The sequence below is a fragment of the Lactuca sativa genome, chromosome 8 (assembly GCF_002870075.4).
Source record: "Lactuca sativa cultivar Salinas chromosome 8, Lsat_Salinas_v11, whole genome shotgun sequence".
In the NCBI taxonomy this organism is placed as follows: domain Eukaryota; kingdom Viridiplantae; phylum Streptophyta; class Magnoliopsida; order Asterales; family Asteraceae; genus Lactuca; species Lactuca sativa.
In genome coordinates this window covers 239857485-239869707 of record NC_056630.2, presented here as the reverse complement: position 1 = coordinate 239869707, position 12223 = coordinate 239857485, and the positions used below count along the sequence as shown (strand labels likewise).

Genomic DNA, 12223 nt, shown 5'->3' with positions numbered 1-12223 from the left:
AAAACCTGGATTACCCGGATAGAGCCATTCTTTAAACCCAGGACCCAGACCAGTTTTACATATTTCGGTTCTAACGGTTCCAGTCCGGTTTTCCGGTTCTAAATATCATCCCTATTGTCGACCATAGATACGTCGAAAGACAAAAATAAAATCAAATGAAATCTCATTCATAAGAGAAAAGTTTCAGAAATACCCCTAAAAGAGGAACACGCGCATTTTACAGCCCCTAAGCTAAAAAATGTTCTGAAATATATATATATATATATATATATATATATATATATATATATATATATATATATATATATATATATATATATATATATATATAGAGAGAGAGAGAGAGAGAGAGAGAGAGGTTCAAATATTTCTACTATCTATTATGTGCATGTAAGATTGATTGTTAACAAATAATTTTAGTTATTTAAAGAAAATAATTAATACATATTAAATGTTGAAGATGTAATTAATACTCATTGTATCTTTAACATTTAATATGTATTAATTAATTTCTTAAAATAATTAAAATGATTGGTCTACTATCAATCATACATGCACACAATAGATAGTTAGAGCACAATAACCTAACTATATATAAGCTTAGGTTATTGTATTCTAATTAATTATTTTGTGGATGTAGGGATGAATGTAAACCAATGGTTTTAGTTATTTTTAGTAATGATTTACCTATCTTTAAATTAGAAGACACATGTTTAAATTAGGAAACACATTTTTAACTAATGAAAATTTCGGATTTTAAGTGATATTGATTCCTTTAATTTTGATTTCTGATTTTTTTTAATTAATTCATTTTTAATTCTAACATAATTTTTAATTTTATTCTTTTAGAATACAATTTTGTTAGAACGATATTCTATGAAAATGACAGAATATATTCTGATAGAGTACATATTTTGATTGAAATAACTTCTTGTAGGAAAACAACATTCTTAAACCTTCAGTTAAAATATAAAATGATCCTTATATATTCAAACATTGTAATGCAAATAAAGAATAATATATATTGTTACAGAATAATAATCTAAATAACATCCTTAAATATAGAATTATTGAGCAAATAGATTTGATTAATAAAATTAATTAATAGATAACATTAAAAACTTTCCTTATTTAATTAATTCTTAAACTATCTTGCCTAAATTAAAGGGATTAATTCAATATTTATTTAATTACCACAATTAATTAATAGATAACATTAAAAATTTATCTTATTTAGATTTTGAAATGATTGGCTCACATTGATTCCTACATCTATAAAATAATTAGTTAGAATACTTGAACCTCTATATATATATATATATATATATATATATATATATATATATATATATATATATATATATATATATATATATATATATATATATATATATATTACGTTTTTTTATTATTTAAAGTTTTGTTTGTTAACTTTGAAAAAGAAAATTTTATTTACTTGTTTTTATGTTTGTTTTTATGTTTGTGTCAGTATAAATTACAGTTTTTTTTTTTTTCATGTTTTAATGTTTATTTTTATGTATGTTTTTCCATATCGTAATTATATAATATACTAATTTTGAACTTCTTAGGCAACAGTACTTGGCTGTGATTGGCTGATTTTTTTTCCTTTTTGCTGGGCTTTGTATTTTTTATTTTTTTCTTTGCTTGGTGCAACTCACCGCCTATTGATTATCTCAAGATGGTTTATTCCACCGCCTCAAATCCACAACTTTAATCTTCTTCTTAAATCTTCTTCACCCAGAAAAGCATCAATCCACCTTTCTCTTCTCAACATTCTTTCTATTTCTCTCGCTGGGTTTGAACTAGATTCCCACCGCCTCTATTTCTTTGCGAAAAGATGCTAATCTCCCTTCTTTTGTTCTGATGGTCCATGGTTAGTTTAATCCGTTCTCATACTTCTACACACTACCGTTCACCAATAAGATTTTCAAAGCAAAAATTCCCATGCCCTTAGGTTATTCTTGCCTGTGATTTTCGACGACCTAAATAGGTTGAGGGAAGATGTGTTTACAGTCTTTTGTGTCAGGTTTTTCATATTCTCTTCAAAATCGACCAACTAAATGAAGTATTCTCTCATCCATTGGCCGGAAACAAGGTCCGATTCTAGGCCCCTGTTGAACCAATACTTTTTTTCTTAAGAAAATCAATTCTGATTTATGTATTTTCTGTGTTATTTTTGACATATCATAGTTTACACTTTTGTTTTGGGTGAAAAAGAGTATTATCAAAAGCAATTTGCAACATTGAAGTCTTTTGCGGAAACTCTAAAATTGCAGGTTCGTTATTATTATTATTATTATTATTATTACTTTTTTCACAGTTGTATCTTATGTTTGATTTCTTTAGAGTTTCTTCTAACTACTCAAATATTGTGGCAGTGAACTCCGTTTGTATCAACGATGCCCAGATGGCATCGATTAACGAGTGGTAATCATCGAATTGCAAGGTGTTGTTGAAGTTCGACAAGCCTTCCAAGTGTGCTTGCGAAATCTCCAAATTGGTCTTCTTTGTCGCCCTTCTTCTCAGGTAAATCAATGTGTGTGTGTGTTTAACAATCATCAAATCGTCTGATTACTTCATTATTAATTGCTTGAATGTTACCAATTTTACCTTTGATACAAACGTTATGTCGTTGATTCCCCTGCACCAAGAATCATGTTCAATTTTGATTTTCTTCTATTTAGAAACTGAAAATGAACTTCTGTGAGGTTTATAAATTGGCGAAATCTCAAAAAGGTTAAAATCTCAACATAAACAAAAACATTCACAACCACCAAGTGTTTGTTGAAATGCTCAAATGGCATTACACGACTCAAAAACCCCAAGTTCTTAAAAAATAAATACACTGCAGAAATCAAACATTCATGTAGAGCCTATTAATTTGGGAAGTGTGAAAAGATATTTGACATGAGTTTGTTTTCTCTAAGACTTCTAAAAGTAGTCAAATGGTATTATGTTAACACATTATTTATACTTTGTTAAGATACAAATGGTATCATCAATTATGTCTATTTGTTTCTTTTTTGAACTTGTAACGTTTGTTTGTGGTATGAAACATTTGGGGTAAAAAGTTGTTGTGACATTGTTCTAGAGTAACATTACATGTATTTATGAATATATTCAAAAGAATTGGGTCAATTGACAACCACTGCAGCTATCGTTGAATTCTATTTTTTTTTCTTTGGTTCAAGTTAAATTTTCAGTCCTCATTCTTATCAAGCATTTGATGTTCATCATCTGGATGTATGAAATTGCAAACATCTCATTTTTTTTTAAGCTTAATATTAGTAACTAAGTGAATGAGTTTACCTTTTTTTGTCAACTTTCTCAATCTTAAGAAAAAAAATGTTTCATAATTTGCCATACTTAAGTTCAAAAATAAAATATTGAAATGAAACTTTTAAAACTTAAAGTTTGATTTTTTTTTTTAAAAATTTGTTAGTCAAAATGACCATTTTGACCTTTCTATCTGATTTGGTCATTTTATTGGAGTTTTCTTTTGTTTTTTCCGGAATTTGATCCATTTAAATAGAAAACAAAAAAAAAGTATCTGATATGAAACTCTTAAAATAATCATTTTCACCATTTTGATCAAAGTATTCATTTTCACCATTTTGATTAATTTGCCCATTTTCGTCAATTTGATCATTTTGAGGTTCTTTTTTTCTTTTGTCATTTCAATCATGTAAGCTAAAAAATAATGTATTATAGCAATTAACTTTGTTGATATATGCATATGTTGTTTCACGTATATGGAGTTAGTTAAAAACTATGGTTTGTAGATTTTTCAGATTGGAATTGAACCCAATAATGGATTATCATGGCAAATAACAAAAAGAAAATGTGATAAAGAACTTCACAAATATGTTCACCATTTTTTATTTTAATTTCTTAATTTTAAATATCAATATTGGTTGAAGTGTGGTAATCCGCACTATGTTTCTTCATTGTAAGCCTATTGGACTATGCATAAGAAATGAAGCATATGGTTCCAATTGTTATAGGATATGATTCATTGTACGTTGGAGGGATTTTTTTAATGTAGCATTACTTCGGATTTGCTTGATTTTAACTTAATGTTGTAGCATTTGGGGACACAAAAACTCTAAATCAACTGTTTCAGGTTTTCTCCGTCTTCCAAGAAACTGGTTATATTTTTTGGACCAAAAATATTGCAAGAATCTCAATTAAGGACTTCAATGCATCATTCAAATGACTAGACTCTACGATTAAATTGTTTACCAAATAAATTGTGTTTTAATTCCAATGTATCTACTTTTTTTTCAAGAGCTAAAAATACAATTTACAAATATTCACAATCATTGCATATAGTCGTTCACAAGCCAACAAAAACAAAAATATCATAAAAAATCCATGAGAGAGATATGATAATAGTATCTACATCCATTGGCCATTCTTGTGGCATATTCAATCCTGCAAAGCGAAACTCTTCCCTAGCTTATAATAAATTTCATTCAACACTATATACTGGAGTTAGTAAGTGATACAGTCAGACCGACGTGTATATTTATGCACCAACAAATACAACTATTCTAATACTAAGTTAATTAAAAAAAATAGTTGCAATATGCTGAAAGAGCACATGTGCCTCACGCACTTCCCGTCGCCCCCGGTTCACTGTATTCCTAACCAACAAAATACAACTATTCTAATACTGAGTTAATTAAAAAAAATAGTTGCAATATGCTAAAAGAGCACACGCGCCTAACGCACTTCCCCTCGCCCCCAGTTCACTATATTCCTAACCAACAAATACAACTATTCTAATATTGGGTTAATTAAAAGAGTAAATTACACGAATCGTCCCTGGGACAAGTGCCAAATTGCACGTTCAGTCCCTATTTTTGAAAATTAACTCGCACCGTCCCTCATGCATTTGAATACTACCTGTCCAGTCCTTATTGTCGTTAAACGTTAGATTTCTCCGTTTGGGTGCCCCACGTGCCCTGCACGCAGGGTTATTTTTGTCATTTCATGTCTCGTGTCCCTGTTAGAGCCATTGCCCCTCCCCTGCTTTCATTTATCTTCGTCGCCCTTCTTCCCAATTACTTCTTCCCCCTTTCGTTCTTCGATTTCCCTTCTCCAACCAACAATAATGGAAATTAGATGCAATTGTGGAGCTGAAGCTATGATTCGTACCTCATGGAGCAAGAACAACCCTGGAAAACGTTACTATGCTTGTTTTAACCCGGTTAATTTCGATTTCTTGATAAATCTAACCTAATCTCCTAATTTCTCCTATTTTCTGTAAATTTTAGCATTGCTAAATTTTTCTACACGGTATTTTGCAGGCTCGTGGTTGCAAGTTCATTGGTTGGGTGGTGGAGGATCAGAAATGTGCTTGTATGAACATAAGGATGAAGCTTGAACAATAAAATCTAAAACTGGAGTTGTATTTAGCTATTAGTTGGTTTCTGTTTGTGTCAATTCTAGTGTACAAAGTATAGGATAAGTTCTTAGACCAAAGTTGGATGTTTCAGTTTAAATGTTAATGAAAATTGGGTGTTTTTTTGGATGTACCAGTTTAAATGTTAATGAAAATTGGCTGTTTTTTTGGTAATTGCCAAACATGTATTCAGACCAAAGTTGGATGTATCAGTTTGCATGTATTCAGACCAAAGTTGGTAACTGCCAAACATGTATTCAGACCAAAGTATTCTTACCAAAACAACAATTTATGTCATATCATTAAGTCATCAAACCATTACAAACATGCATCGATACATTAACAACCTAATTAATCATTAAGTCATTCAAACCATTACAAACATTAAGTCATCAAACCATTACAACTATCATAGTTAAAGAAGTAGCACAACATTAGTTCAAACTGAAATAACAGACCCAAAATACATGAAATAACATTGTTTCAAGTACATCAAATGCATTAGCATTCAAAAGACAAGAAAGTAATACACAAACACTAAACCATCAGACTTTTCCCCTTGTTCACAGCACCTGAGTTTTGTCGCACACCAGTATTCTCTCCCACATCACTACCACCAGCATTTTGTCCCACATCACTACCACTGGCCTGTGATCCTCCCACTGTCTGCCCCTTGTAGCTCCTTCCATTATGCCCAACATTTCCACACTTTGAACATCTAAATGTTCTGGTCCCTGTAGCACTATCATCTTTAGTAGCAGATCTTCTTCTTTTCTTTTTTGGCCTACCAATAAGCACATGATGTTTTGGTGGTAGTAACTTTGTTGGACAAGTACTTTTTGCCCACATCATCCTCCCATTAATTGGTTCAATTTTAAAGGCATGCATCTCTTTCCATGTCTTCAACCAGTATGTTGGGTGAACCCATGTTTCAGGTATCTCAACATTCTTATTATTTCTCCTCGTATCCCATATAGCTGCAATTGTGTGCTTGCATGGTACGCCAGTGACCTCCCATTTGTTACATGAGCATGTACATTGTGTTATGTCAACTACACATTGGTCCACACCTTCACCACCTGTGACCTGATACTTCCCATTTCCACAAAACACAGACCTATACTCTGCAGCTTCACCTTCGACACGGTGATGCTACAACACTCATGAGTGCTCATAAGTTCTGAGTATTGGATTCAACCCACGCTCATTGGAATCACTTCATGGATTTTATCACGAGTGATCATGAGACGATAATATCTTATATTCTTCAAACCTAGAGATATGAGTTGTTACTATGAATTTGTTGTACATTGATTGCACAAAAAACGCATTGGTAACTCGATGTTATAAAACGTGCCTTTGTGTATGATTCAACAAGTAGTAGAACAAGCCATATGAGTCGAAGTTTATCCATTCCTTTTACCTTCGGGATAAAAGCGATATATGTGGGCCCCTCGATGATTTAATGATGATACATGTGAGTGCTTGGCCAAGCCATGACTGATTTGATTTGTTCAATAAGTCAGTCATCATGAATCGGAAATCGGGAATCAACAAATGGACAGAGAGAATGATTTATAATCCAAGTCTCAGTCCATATGATATCTAGAATGGAGGAATATATGATCCCTTATCTAATGGACAAGTCATTGACAAAGGTCAGAGATCATCGGCAAGGTCAGAGTTCGACAGAAGCTTTTGAGAGCTACGATTGCCATTCGGTTCTTGAAGTTATACTTGCAATAATAGTTTTAGACTTATCCAAGTGGGAGACGGTTGGATTAATGTCTAAGTCCATAACTATAATTGGTAAGACTTGACCCGACCCGACATGGTCCATTTGGGTTGCATGGCATCATGCATTTGGATATACTAAAATGAGAGAAATAACACTTAAGGTTTGTTAATATATTATAAGCTCTAATATATTAATAATATTATTTAATTAGTATTGATCAAGAATTAATTAAGTGATCAAAAGAAGACTAATTGAATATATGGGTTGATTGTGTAAATCATCCATACTTGTATAGTGGGCTAATGCTCCATGGATTGTCAAGTTGGGCTAAAACCCATAGGATGATCCATGGATGCTCCATGGTGTATTTGAACCCATGGATCTAAGGAAATGGAAAGCCATGACAATTAGGTTTTACCCTAATTGTGACACTATATAAAGATCATATTCTTGGGAAAAATCGGCCACTAGAGTATGTGTGAAAGGGCTAGCCAATTTTCATGAAGTATGTATATTCTCTCAAGTTATTCCAAGTGCATTTGGTGTTGTGTGAACCATTTGAGGTGTCACACTTAGGGCACTAGGCACTCAAGCTTCATGAAGACATTCTACATCAAAGAGGTATGTAATTCTAACTTGATATATTCATATGAATCAATGTTATTATGCTAGTTAGGATGAATACCTTGGAAAGTTCATATTTGCATGTATAATAGAGAAAACATAGATCCAAGGTATTTAGGGTTGCATGTACACTTAGGAGTGTTAGAATGCTCAAAACCCAACAGTGGTATCAGAGCCCAGGCTTGTATTCTTGTTATACTTGCTTAAACTGCTTAAAAATCGAATTTGGGGGCTGTCTGCACAACAGACTCGCCGAGTCCACTAATGGACTCGCCGAGTACAAGGCAAAAAGCATCCAACTCATCGAGTTTGTTCATGCACTCGACGAGTTGGACCCCCTGACAGCATATATTCGACTGTTTTGGCTGGAATTGGACTAGGAACATTACCCTAAGCTGTTTTTGGACTTATAAACTTATTTTTGATGTGGTAATGTTCATACTAATCCAATTTCAAAGATAATTGTCAATAGATTCATGTTCTGTATTAGTTTAAGTGTTATGCTAATTACATGAAAAAGTTTGATTCCAATTATCTTGTTCATATGAGTTGCTTAGATTAATAGAAAATGTTGATTGATTAAGTGTCTTTGATCCATTTTAATCTAAGAATTGATTCTAAAATGTGTTTGTGTAACTTGTCCTCAAGTTACATGAAAAGTCACATTAAAATTTCTTAAAACTCATAAAAGTTGGCAATGGTTACAAAATGAAGAGTCTTGTCCTAATTAAATGGTTTTATGACTCCATAACTTGTCCTCTTCATTAAATCATTAAAATGTGTAACCTTAATTAGTTCCATAAGTTACAAAAGAAAAAAAGTTACATTCTTTAATAGTTTAAAGTCTTCCATAACTTGTCCTCAAGTTATGGAACTTGAAGAGTTTTTGAACTAAAATTACTTTATACTCATAAGTTATGGAATTAATTAGTTTTGAATAGTTTCAAAACTTGTCCTCAAGTTTTGGAATTTGAAAAGTTTTCTTTCATGAATACTTTAATTCCAAGTTAAGCCCTTAGAATTTTAAAAGTTAAAATTCAAACCTTATACTTTATAATATTATAAGTTAATAATATATATATATATATATATATATATATATATATATATATATATATATGTATGTATGTATGTATGTATAAGAGTAAAGTCAGTCTTACCGTTAGTAGGCCTCATTCACGAAGCCGATCTATAAGGGGGTATAAGGTTACTGCCTATAAAATGGAAGTTTAATGGGTGTCCACTCTCACCCACCGCTTCCTTGACCGGTGGAGGGTCGTTAGCCGAACGGGTAGGACAAGGAATAAAATTCTCCCTTCATTAAAAGTATTAATGATAAATACTAAGTAACTAAACATTTATAAATTCTCAATCTTAGTTACTCAGGAAAAATGTGAATAAGGTGCTAATCCATGAAATGACACTTTGCACTTTGTTTAAGTCGTTAGTGGAGCGTGTGTGGTTAACCGGCACACTAACCGGGACTTAACAAGGTAGACCGGCACATTGATTAAGGGGTAAATATTAAGGGTACCAAGTATATTTGCATGGTTACTTCACACCTTGGTTTGTGATCCTCGGCATCCCAGTCACAAAACCTGAAGGGCACACTCGAGATTGAAACATGCCATTGAAAAGTTCAATGAATCTCAAAAGATCTATGAGTTTCAAATCTAAGTAAAACCTAATTAAATTATTTTGTTTTTCATGGTGGAAATTGGTGAATCGTCATTCGCCTACCTTCAAATATTCTATAGCTTGGATTACGGCATCCCTCTTCCAAGTTATAAAATAGTTTGTAGGGTCCTAGCCTTAATATTTCATATTGGGTGTTATATTAAGGACTTTAGATCAACTATCTTGAATATCTCCCAAAATATGTCTAGTTCAGACATTTATGATCCTCCCAAATCTCTTGGAACTTCACTTCCTCCACCTCCTCCAATTATTCTCCGTATCCCACAAGTTCAAGGTCACTCAAGCCCTATTGGCAAGGCAAGGTCTAGGTGTGATCACATCTTGGAGATGAAGTCACATATTGACAAGCCGGGAGAGTTGGGTGTCAAAGTCTTGAGAAAGTTGGATGTCCAATCACTTTCTAAGTCATATAGTGAGTTTCATTGGGACTCCTATGAAACAGACTATGACAAGACCCTTAATGATCTTATCTAGTTTCTTGGTGCTACTGAATCAGCAATGATTTGGTGGGCTAGTAAAGCAAATTTGCTAAGATCAACTTCCAAAAACTTTATGGACATTGACAATGATGACACTAGAAATCCAGAAAAAGCATTCTCTTCCCAATGGAAATGGATCGGCCATAGTCAACTCGGTTGACCAAATGGTAAAGAGAAAAGCTAAGTCTGTGATAGTCCCGCGTACCATTACCAAAGGGTCCATATGGTTCTATTGTCGAAAGGAAAGGGCATTGGTTGCGAAGTTGCCAGTTTTACCTAAGGATGTTAAAGTCAATAAGTTTGACCCTACTTCAGGTAAAGTCCATTATCTAACTCTGCTAAGTTTCTATTCTAAGATTCTTGATACATGATGTGACTGGGTCACATGTTGATGTTTTTAAGAATCAAAGAAAAGTGAAGAAACTTAAAGAAAGAATATGTTGAATCTGATCGCGTAGATGGATTTCTATCGCATAGTTTGAAGATCGGATTCTTGAGCTACTTCTTAGGAGTTATGATATATTGCTTAGGAATAGATAACAACAAAGTTTTCATGCGCTTTTGCATTGTAAGGAAAGTTTTTCCGCAAAGTTTTTAAAATAAAAGGAAAATTTTTGATTTTATTTATTTTAAAATATCCTTACAATGGCATTTGAGGAAAAAAAATTGTTGCTTATATGAGTCCATTAATAGCAAGAGTGGAAATATGAAATTGATTCTTTCATTTGTGGTAATCTCTAAATTTACCAAATAAGGAAAGATCCTCATCACCCAAGTTTCAATTGGACCGAAACTTGGAATCATGCAAGTTGTATAGCATGATGAATGAGAATTAACCATCTTTGGAAAATTAAGACTAGTTCCTTGTTCACATGTATATGTGAGTCAAGTGAAGGACTAAGGGATCAAGTATACATTCTTGTGCACTGTCCAAAGTCCACCACAAAAGATGGATAAGACTATTCATCATGATTTACTAAGTCTGGTAAATATGGTTATACTTACAGGCCTAAGTATAATTCTAAAGCATTGAAAAGATTTCAGTGTATGGCAGAACGAATGAGAAGAATTAAATTAGGCAGAAGGATAAAAGTTTCTCAAATCTGAAAAGATGGAAGAGTACTTTAGTATCACGTTATATGATCATCTTAATGATTAAGAGACCTTATCACAATTCATCCTCTAAGTGCATTCTGATAGCTAAGAAGAGGAGCTATGAATTGTTGAAGTGGTTAAATCAAGAAGATGATTCATACTTCGTTCCAAAAACATTTCTTAGAGTTATACTCTAAGATTGTAACTTGAGTGACATGTCTTAAAGAAGGTTTAAAACACTTGTCAAATGTAAGAGTAAAAGTTTTCTACTCTTGTACATTTGAAATTGGTAAGTTGTGATGTTTTGGATAAAACAAAGACCAACTAAGGCCAATTGTGTGAAGTGTTTGTCTTGATTAGAATCCACACTATCTCTTGAATATCTGACAAGAAAGTCTTATATGTCAAGAGGACAGTGGGAGTCTTAAAGGTCTTGAAAGTCTCAAGAATTAATCAAGAATAAAACATGAAGTTCTTCACTAGCATACGACTTGAGGTTTATAACCTATCGTTTTGACATATTTTGTGCCCATTCCAATTAAATTTGGCTTTGCATATGAGTTCTTAGAGTTCTCAATTGGTTGCACAACAACTTGGAAGCAATGGCAGGCCCTTGAGCTCCTAGATGGCAAGAAATTAAGATTGAGTTCAGTCCATATGAGTTTGGATTTGTCATCATCCTTGTCTTGTGACTATGGTTTTGACAATTCACAAGGATAAGAACACATACACCATTAAATCTAAGTGTCATAAGGTTTCTCTCCGATTCATGAAAATGATGGTGAGGAAACACTTTCACTAAGTAGATTTTAGCTAGATAGCAATTGTGATATTTGCATTCTCAAAGTCGTTAGTGGAACGTGTGTGGTTAACCAGCACACCAACATGGACTTGTGAGAAGTGGAAAAGGTCTAAACAATCGAGACTATGATTACGACATCCCTTTTCATAGTTCTGAAATTGTTTAGACACACTTGTGAGCTATCTAAGAAAAAGGTGTGTGATTTTGATAAAGTCTTATCAAGGAAATCTAGTATCAAAAATCTGAACTTTGGTAAGAAAGTCAATAAAGTATTGATTTCTTGAAGTCCATCTGATTTCTGAGTACATGTCAAAGCTAGTGGGAGCATAAGTGTTAATCATCATGTTAGTGGGAGCACG

The 12223-nt window shown here is 32.8% G+C and overlaps 1 long non-coding RNA gene across 3 annotated transcripts; it reads left to right on the top strand.

Moving 5' to 3' along the window:
• Positions 1-1607: 1607 nt before the first annotated feature.
• LOC111909190 (uncharacterized) lies at positions 1608-5625 on the top strand. 3 transcript variants are annotated; one of them, XR_006186455.2, is made up of 4 exons: positions 1608-1975; positions 2048-2116; positions 2212-2297; positions 2400-2643. It is a non-coding gene; the product is annotated as an uncharacterized LOC111909190 (long non-coding RNA). The 3 variants fall into 3 exon arrangements; XR_002856115.3 differs by adding an exon at positions 5334-5625 and having other exon boundaries at positions 1612-2116; positions 2400-2547; XR_002856114.3 differs by having other exon boundaries at positions 1613-2116.
• The last annotated feature ends 6598 nt before the right edge of the window (positions 5626-12223 follow it).